Below are 10,660 nucleotides of genomic sequence, written 5' to 3' on the forward strand. Positions count from 1 at the left end.
TCACTGACACTTATCCTTCTCAAACAATAGACTATTTTTTGTTACTTGATTTAAAAAATTTAGTCTTTTTAGTATGCATTATCTCGCTAATGTTAATACTATACTACGGTACATTCCAATTATTTCCAGCAACAGGCTGTGGGCGTAATCTTGGGATGATTACGGGTGACATTAAGGATTACCAGATAGAGACATCATCCAACTATAAAGACATACACCACAGCAGAGCAATGCAAGGAACAGAGGGCTGGTGTTCTTCAACTGAAGACATGGATAGGTGGTTAATGGTAAGTTTACAAATCGTAGTTACATTGTTTCAATCTGATGAAATTACAACCAATTCTAAATGTATTTTGGCATTACATGTAAATTTATTTAAAATGTTGAATTATGTGCAAGATAAAAGCAAAATCACTTGAACTGATCTTTTTATTTGACTTGAAGTTTAAAAATACATACATTCATTTTATAGTTAAAACACTAACATAACAACATGAACATATTCAAAAGTAGCAGGGTTTAAGGGATATTCCCTATGAAAAAACGAAATACAAATAAGTTATGAAAGGTTTCAAGTTCTTTTACAATACTGGTTATTGATTATTTTATCTTTTACTTTAAGGTTGATCTCATTGCACCCACAGAGGTCCAGGGAGTAATACTTCATGGATGGTATCAATTGAAAAGGATGTTTATTTATTCCTTTGTGGTAGAGTTTGGTCTTAAAGAACATAATCTTAAACTGTATGGTGAAGATGGTCATGATCCAAAGGTAATATAGTTGAAACCAATTCATAATAGGAGTTTTCTCGAATGTTAGTGATCATTTCTTGTCATCTTAGTCGTAATTAGCAACGTAGAATATCCTGTAATAATATAAACAGTATAAGATATAATTCTCTGTCAATTTGATTTTTTGTAGGTTTTCACCCTTGATACTATCCAAGACGTTCACATTCTACAAAAGTTTATGTTTTTACATGTTATACTTACAAGATACATAAAGATCAAAGTCATAGAGCCCAGTAACGACATTGCTTGTTTCAAAGCAGAATTCATCGGATGTCAAGTATATGGTAATAACTATAAGAGTATCAAGTAATGTAACAATTTTGCTAATGAATTCCACAATTTAAAATAGAGACGCAAAATATACCAACGGGACATTCAAACTCATAAGTCGAAAACAAACTGACAACGCCATCGCAAAAACGAAAAACGACCAAGAGACAAATAACAGTATACAAAACACAATGACACTACTTTTATATTTCTTTTCACGATTAATTTTTACATTATTGCATATTATAGATTTCAAAAGAAATTTTGAAATACGTAAAAAATGTGCTCTTTGAAAATCTGTTTCGGGGCTAATACAATCCTCTTCGTCTTATTACATTTTCAATTATTTCCAGGGCTTATGGTTCGCCTCTACTTTATATATATACAAAAGCAATGCAAAGCCATTTGTTGGTAATATGAGAATCAGATTAGTAAAAGAATAAATAACAGATTTACTGTTGATGAAGTCATTTTGGAAATAAAACAGACGTATGCAATTTAAAAGTTCTTTTGGAGTAATATTATAATCAGCATTAATGTCTATTGTGTAGGAAGAATATTTTTCTTCTCTGAGCTTTTTGTTTCATTCCGTCGATCATTTTACATAAACAACTATCCAATCAATGCAGTTGGTTCGAATATTTAGGTCTATATAATCATTCAGACCAGTTATCTCAATATCAACGGCTTTCTGTGTGAATCAAATTTCATATTTGAGGACCGAACATCTTAGCTTAGCTTGTCAATAATATTGTACATAACCATTTATCTATTGTTTCGCATTGTTCTACGAAAGCTTCCCGCAATATATTGTGCAAAGAATCATCGAGTGGTAGCTTCCTCGGTAGTCCTAAGAGGAGCATTGACATGGGGTTTGCCTCTGTAAGATACATGGAAACAAATGGTTTTTGTGATAATGATTCAAATATCACATTGAAAGACTGCCAGCAGCGGACTATAGACAAAGGATACATTGGAAATGTTTATCAGGAATCAAATTTTCACTGCTGTTATTATAATATAAGTAGCACCAATAGACATTACAAACATCTGTGGAAAAGAGAAGAAAATAAAGATGTAATTTCATCCGAAAGGCTATGTTTCTCAGGTAATAAAATAATGTTAAATTTCCTTATTTTCAATTATAAATCATATCTATCATAAGTATATTGAATATTGTACAACAAACAAAAAGCCGGAACTATGGAAAAAGTGATAGCCTAATACAGACTCGTAATCTGTATATTTAAATGCCCAATAAAAATATATCATAAAAACCAGCAAACGTACGAAATCCAAATTTATATTTATATATAGATGTGAAGAAAGACGTGGGTTTTAACAAGTCTAAATATTATAAGGCGTACATACTGTGAAATTCACTTGAATCTAAAATGTCTACTGTAATTAACGGTCAAATGATTATACTGTTAAATTACTTCGGTCTATTTTTAACTAATTGGATTTGTCTCCCAATATAATATGTAATATTATTATGAAGAGAAATGTAGCTGCTGAAGTGATGATATACCGCCATGAGAGCTCCTAGTATATTCGCTTTTTTTTTAATTGATTAAGTAAAGGTATTGACATTTCACCAACGTTAACTACATTTTAGTTGTTCTAGTTTAAACATAAAATTGCTATAATTATGATCTTTAGCTTATTTAAATGGTATTATAATTTTGAAAGAGTCCAACAAGTTATCCTGGTATCTATGATGAGTTTATTTATGTTTTTTGTTGGTATGTTCGATTTTATTATCTCTTTTTATTGTATCTGGTCGCACTTTTGAATTTGAGATTATCTTTGTCCCTGAAATAAATGGTTTTGTTAGCAATCGTTCTATTTAAATAAAATGTCACTATTTCATTAAACAAGGAATAAAAAAAACTCAATGTTTTTTATATGTCTCCATCCAAGTCACAATTTGTAAAAAGTAAACCATTATAGGTCAAAGTACGGCCTTCAACACGGAGCCTTAGCTCACACCGAACAGCAAGCTATAAAGGGCCCCAAAAAATAACTAGTGTAAAACCATTCAAACAGGAAAACCAACGATCTAATCTATATAAAAAACGAGAAATGAGAAACACTTATAAACCACATTAACAAACGACAACAACTGAACAACAGGTTCCATGCATTTGTTCAATACTTTCCTTGACGTAATACTACTAGAAACTCGTTTCATATGATTTTAAGAAAATATATGATTTTTTTTCTAGTAATTCAAGGGACACATGCCATCTGAAACTACTGAGATTTTAAACATTAACAGTGATTAAAATCTGAACTTATACATTAAATATATATTCTTGAATTGCAAATTATTATAATCTAAAACCAAATAATCGAAAACAAAGAAAATATCTAAAGAAGAAATGCGTTATAACATATTTGCGGTATTTAATTTACAAGATAAACTAAAAGATAGCCTCTACTTGTTACTGTCACTCTGTAAGACAAAGTGTGTATTGAATATGCGGATTTTCTTGCAACATGACATTTTTAACTCAATGAAAAAAAATGACCTAATTAATTTACAAATGAGAGGTGAAAGATACCAAATGGGACAAAATTGAAACTCAGAATTCAAAAACAAACTGACAATCCTTTGCTAAAAACGAAAAAAAACAATGACAGTATAAAAACATAGAAAACTATCCACTATTAAACAAATAACGAGGATGTTGACGAATACATATTCTCTTGCAGCCTTCAATGACCAGCAAAACGCCTCTCGTATGGTGAGGCAATGAAAGGTTCCGAAAGTAAAAAATGAAAATATTCAAAAGGGACAGCTAATGACCTGGTTAAATGACTAGCAATAAATAAAACCCAATAACATGGATTTTGTAAGACATCATTATATATGTCTGATTATTTACAGCTAGGTGCTGTGATATTTTATTAGCTGCTGTCTAATATAAAAATAGTGAGATGTTGTATGTTTACTAATGAGACAATTAAGCTACTGTCTCATGCATATTCCCCACATCTCTTATCATTTATATACCACACACATAGTTTACTTTATGCAATAGCTATTTTAAAAGAACACGTACATAGTATGATAACATTATTAATTTAGCAAACACGAAAATAGTGTTTGGAAGAAAAAGTATTATGCAGATCAGTCTTCAATTAACAATGGTAGAAATTTGAATTCTAACTCGATCTATTACAACGTTGAAATTAGAAAATTTTTGAGATTTGGATACATTTGTTCTCTTTTCTGAGATAATTAATATAAAATACATGATTCTTTTTGTCTATGAATAAACCCTGTAATAAATCATTGAAACAAAAACATAACAGTTTTTAAAGTAAAATCCACAATTCTTTTTTTATTTTTGATCTGGTTGTGAAGGCGAATTTTGGGTATTTGATAAAAACTCTTCAAACAATCTAAAAGGAAATTCTAGAAAATGTAGACAATTAACAGCAGTTAGCCCTTATCCGACCTTTATTTTCTTTCTAGTTCTTAGTAAAAAAGTCAAGATGTAATGCAGAACTTACTGTCAATTGAAACCATTAGATTAAGCTTAATGTAAAATTATAATAACACTTTATAAAGTTGATGAGTCCAAAATGCTCACACCAAAAAGTATAGATCTGAAATAAAATTCATCAAAGTTTTTGAAGACCAGCATATATGTAAACAGTCCACCATTTCATCCTCCTCATAAGAGAGTTTCAGTTATGTACAACTTCACTTCTTTTCTTTTCAAACAAATATTATGCCTACAGAAGTACATCTTCACAATTTTCTTAACACTATTGCTAACAATTGTACTCTTTTCAAAAGACTTTTATAGACCAACGTTTCACGGTGCTGGGGGAATCATGTTTCCTCCCTTACTCGGATATACTGATTATACAGACTCTCCAATGTTTCCATCGAATTATCCAAAGGGAATACATGAACATTTAACCATATGGAGCTTTCCGGGAATGTACTTAAAATTGACCATTCTCTATGCATCATTTGCCCAGACTGCAACTGAAGCGCAGCTTAGTCAAGTAAGTTGACTCTTGAAAACAAAGAAGGTGAACGTTTAAATTGTATTTTTTGACATTGAATTTCCTAGAATGTTTACTTATTACGCATGACAATAATCTTCTCTGTTATTGATAATTGTTTGATGGCATTACTATATTAAAATAGCCTAGAGATTTTTTTTTCACCTTTAAAACAAGTATAATTACTTCGAGCTTTGAATATATAAATTGCAGCACCATGCCATTTTTGTAAATAACTTTAACTTTTCTTCAACTACAATGCCAAATGTAGTAGTAAATGGATGAATGTTCTATTTAAAAAAGTTCAAGTATACAACATGATAACGGTATTTATTGATTTAAATTTTACTTCTTTTCTACAGAGTGGTCATTCGTATATAAATCCAAGTTCTTGTAAAGACACATTATCAATAGACATCGGAACAGGACAAGGGATAAAAATAACCAGAGACAACCAAAAAAGATACAGATATGCGTCGTTCATGGCAACTGGAGATAATATCAACATATATTTCACATCGTGTTTTCAGTATCTTACGACGGATAACTTAATGTATCAACTAAAGATTGAAAATATAGGTAACAGTTTGCTCTTCAACTTCTTACTTCATTTAGCCTTTTAATATTTTTGATTCGAGCGTCAATGATGAGTCTTTTGTAGACAAACAGGCGTACAAAATTATAAGCCTGGTATCTTTGATGATTTTTTTGTATGTTATTGCGTTTAATTCTTTGTAACACGAAAATGTATACCGTATAAAGATATATAGGTTACAAAATAAGACAAAAATCATAAGAGTGCATATGCTGAAATTTCTCGCCTGCCTACCTGAATGGGAATGAATTTCATGTAGAAAGTCTTTATTTCAATGACATTGTCGGGTTGTTGTGTTATTGAAGAATATCGATTATCTGTTTAAGTTCAATTCCATTTAAAAGCCACACTCTGATCACTTGACTAAAAGCAAATACATATTATAATAAATATATCAACAAGACAAATCAATCAGAGGTTCAAAAATCATTAATCCGTCACATATCAAAACTCAAATATTTCAATTGATGTCTTCTCACATATCAAAAATTGAACATTTCAGTTAGTTCTCTTTTGCATTTTAATTTGTTTTTTATATTTGTATTTATTGGCTTTTTGCTTCTTTGTTTGGGTCGTAGGATTGTCTTCTTTTTGAGGTCCGTAAGATTATGTTGTGTTTTTTCTTCTTCTTCTATCAGTTCATATCTATGATCTGACAAAAACCCAGCAAAACAAAGAAGTTGATATAAAAGTGTCACTAATATTTAAATCTTACCAAATCATCTAAACAAATTAAACGTTTATGACGTCGTTGTAACATAACAAATAACATTCTTATATTTAATTATTCAATTAATTTGAATATATTGAAGAATTATTTTTGAATTTTTGTAACATAAACTTTTTTAAACAATGACTTTTTCATATAATCTATTTCAAATTACATACTATTACCTTAAAAGCAATATAATAAAACTTGGCAATCTGATTAACAAATATATAAATTATTGACGTGGCAAATAATAAAACAACAGATGTCTTTTTGACATTATTTAATATTTACAGAATATCCTGGATGTGGAGTAAATGCCACAAGATATGCACGATGCACTGAGGAAACTGCATATATAGCATCTTACTTATATCCGTCCTTATATACAGCGTCTGATACAAATATGTGGGAAATCAGAGGTCGATATGGACAATACATTGAACTTCAATTCATAGAACTTGATGTGAATATTCTGTCAATGATTGATGCGTTTGTTGAAGTATTTGACTTTAATATCATGGGAGAAAGATCTGCATCTCTTGGGCGCTTCACTAAGGCTTCGAAGCCACATTTTAGATTGATATCAAGTTGGCATATGATGGATGTAGAATTCCGTGTTGGAAATGATTTGACTGGTAGAGGCTTTCTAGGTTTATATACGATAAAAGATAATGTTATTGATACCATTTCAAATGCATCAAGTAAGTTTTTTAAAGTGTCATTTTACTTGTATTTGGTATGATATTTCAAGTCCAATCAATCTAATTCCTAACAATATTTCTTTCTTCATAATTTGCAATGTCAGTTAAATACATAAGAAAGATCTCGAACAAACATCAAAGCTTATCAATAAAAAAACAAAAAAAAACCCAAAAAACATTAGTATATACCAACAACAGCCTTTCAATAACTTGAATATTGCAAAAGTACTTAATCCTATGAAGACATGCTTTCTTGAATTCTTAATTTGGATATTAACAACATATATTATGTAAAAAGATAAAAAAAAAATAATGTTATAAATAAAAGCAACAGTAGTATACCGCTGTTCAAAAGTCATAAATTGGTTGTGGGAAAACAAATCCGGGTTACAAACTAAAACCGAGGGAAACACATCAACTATAAGAGGAAAACAAAGGAACAACAGGAACACTGAAGTGCAACAAAAACAAACGCCAACGTACATAGAAACGAACTATTTGATAACAACTGCCATATTCCCGACTTGGTAAGGCCATTTTAAGAAAAAATAGTGGGTTGAACCTGGTTTAATGGCTAGCCAAACCTCCCGCTTTATAAAACAGCTATGTGGGAAGATGTTCAAAATGATTTGTGTTTAAATCTACAAAAAATACAATTGAATTATATATTTTTAAACATTATTCGCATTAAATCAAATCAATAGAAAATGATGATGCATGGCTGTTTAACGTCTGGTGGCAAATTACATGAATATTCAGGACGAGAATATGTTAATGCTAAAACTGGAAGGTACTAGACCAACACGCGGAATTTTGACTTTTACGTGCTAGTTTACAAGTCCGCAGGCAACTTTTCATCCTACTCGTTAGTCTGTCTCCGAGCCGACCAGTTTTTGCTTTTACTACTTTTTGCCATGCACTTGACGGAAGAAAGAGCAAGTACCAATTTTAGAGTCTTTGGCTTGATCCGGTCGGAGATAGAACCCATAAACAACAGTTTTTTTTCAGATTGTGCTGAAACATGGGCTCACTTGAAAACAAGTTGTTATAAGCTATTTCACAACAACAATACAAATCAACAAAAGGCTGAAATTGCATGTGTGAAAGAAGGGGGTCACCTTGTCAGTATCAACTCTGAAGAAGAAATGGCATTTGTCCATCAACTGTTGTTCACTATGCCTGAAGCGACAAGTGCTGACAAAGTATACATAGGCATGTTAATTCTTTTTGATTTATTTATAGATTCGCATCATGACTGTAATATTTTTTCGTTAGGCAAATTTACAGAATGCATCTTACATTTCAAAAGAATTTTCGGACTGTAACATCAATTTGAAATAGCAACCTGAAAACAATTGGAAACGTGAAAGTAAAATGAACAACCTGATGAAATTTTGATGTGAAGAATAGTTCCCTAAATTTTCATTTATCATGAATCAAACCGTAAAAATGTACTTGTCTTATAAACACCAACCGCTCATCAACAATATTAAACGTCCTCGATGAAACAGAAACTATATAATACGACCTGAACATTTACATTGCATTTCTACACAATTTTGATAATATGCATATACTTAGGGACATGACATATTTACAAATGCACAAAAACATATTTTTTAGATATTTTCCCTTACAAATAAGTTTGCTTTGAATTTTACTTTTTAGGTTTGGTCAAGAGGAATAAAGGTTACAAGTTTACAGATTTCCAGTGGTTGAGTGGTGAACCATTAACGTATACAGCCTGGTAATATGCTTATTCTATTTTCTAATTAAAGAAAACCACACTATAAAAAAAACCGGTGGATTTAAACAGGTAATTATAAAATATATGAATCAATGTCATTTTCAATTGAAAAAAAAAAACAGTTTGAATTTCTAAAGAAGGAATATCGTACGAGATGTATAAGCATTTTATCACTTCTCACGCGATTTACCTTAGATCAAGTAATACTCGTATCTGTCAAACAAATTCAACTAAAACGTAAAGCTAATGAATAAAACTTCAACTTGTGAGGAAGAATGAATGAAGTTTTCGAAGATTGAATGACTACATGCACGACAACCGCTCCTGCATAAATCTTATTCAGATACTTTATATGAGATTATAAATGTTATTTAAAACAGAAGAAAATTTTTATAGCCTCAGCAGCTTAAGATAATTTGTCTATGGAATTAATTAGTTAAATAAACGATCAACGGTATCTAAATGTATAAGACTGCGTGGATAATGTGTTTAGCTAGTGTGTTTAGTTACAGACATATAGTATCGGTCAACTATTTGGTGGTAGTAAACGTAAATTTACAACACATCGATATAAGCCTATATTAACAAATTCATGGATTAGTGGTGTTCATATGTTAGCTATATATTTATGTGATATCTAAGTAATCGAAGAAGTGGATATATATAATCAATATCTTATTATAAGACATATACTAAATTTACTGACTAATGATAGATTTGATAAGACATGTCATACACATGTCCAAACACTGCTTTATGTGTTTAAAGGTATAACAAATTGTCAACGGGTATCTCTCAACCAGATGGTTTCGACGACGAACAGTGTGCAGCAATCATACTTAAAAGTATTCATGATAAACAGAACTGGCATGATGTTCCTTGTGCGTATGACAAAATATATTATTTCATGTGTGAGACACAATTGGATCCAATTCACAATCAAGGTATACTATAATATCCTTTAAAATTTTACGACAGAAAATATGAAATATAAATACAAAATAAACACGTCTGTACAAATAAATACTGTAGTTTGTATACTACATGTGATGTACGACATTTCATTCCTCTAATTTGAATTTATACACTTCTGGGAATCGCAATAGGGATATACAGAATTACCCTGTTTAATGTTATGCTCTTCTTTCATAATTTCCATACCTTTGATCATAATTCCTTTTACATACATTGACACACATAGTTATGTTGTCTGATCACGGGTAATCAGTGACTGATATGCTGCTTTAATACTTCCTTTAATTCATTAATATAAAAAAACAACGTATTTTGTTATTATAATTACTATTTGGTGATGTACAGATTATCCAAATAAACAAATGATCAGACGGGATTTGCCTCAATACAATAATATTGAGATTTTCTTCTGTTGTCAACTTTCACTCTATATATTCATGGACTTCATCTTCTTGTTTAACTTTGACTTTGGCATTTCAATTTTTATTGATCCAACATATAAAGGCAATAGTAGTATACCGATGTTAAATAGTCATAAATCGATTTAACTGGAACAAATCCGGGTCACAAACCAAAACCGAGGAAAACACATCAATTATAAGAGGGGATATGAAAAGACAGAGATGTATTGGATAGTTATTATGTATTTCTCTGTCTTTGGTGTTTTTGCATTTATTTGTACTCTGTTCCCGTCATGTAATGTTGTCATTTTAGCGGTATATATAACATTGCCATAAAGCGCGGAGGTTTTGCTAGCCACAAAACCATTTTCAACCCACCATTTTTCTTAAAATGTCATGTGCCAAGTCAGGAATTTGGCAGTTGTTATTTAATAGTTCGTT

The sequence above is a fragment of the Mytilus californianus genome, unplaced genomic scaffold (genome assembly GCF_021869535.1).
Source record: "Mytilus californianus isolate M0D057914Y unplaced genomic scaffold, xbMytCali1.0.p SCAF_7, whole genome shotgun sequence".
Taxonomy (NCBI): domain Eukaryota; kingdom Metazoa; phylum Mollusca; class Bivalvia; order Mytilida; family Mytilidae; genus Mytilus; species Mytilus californianus.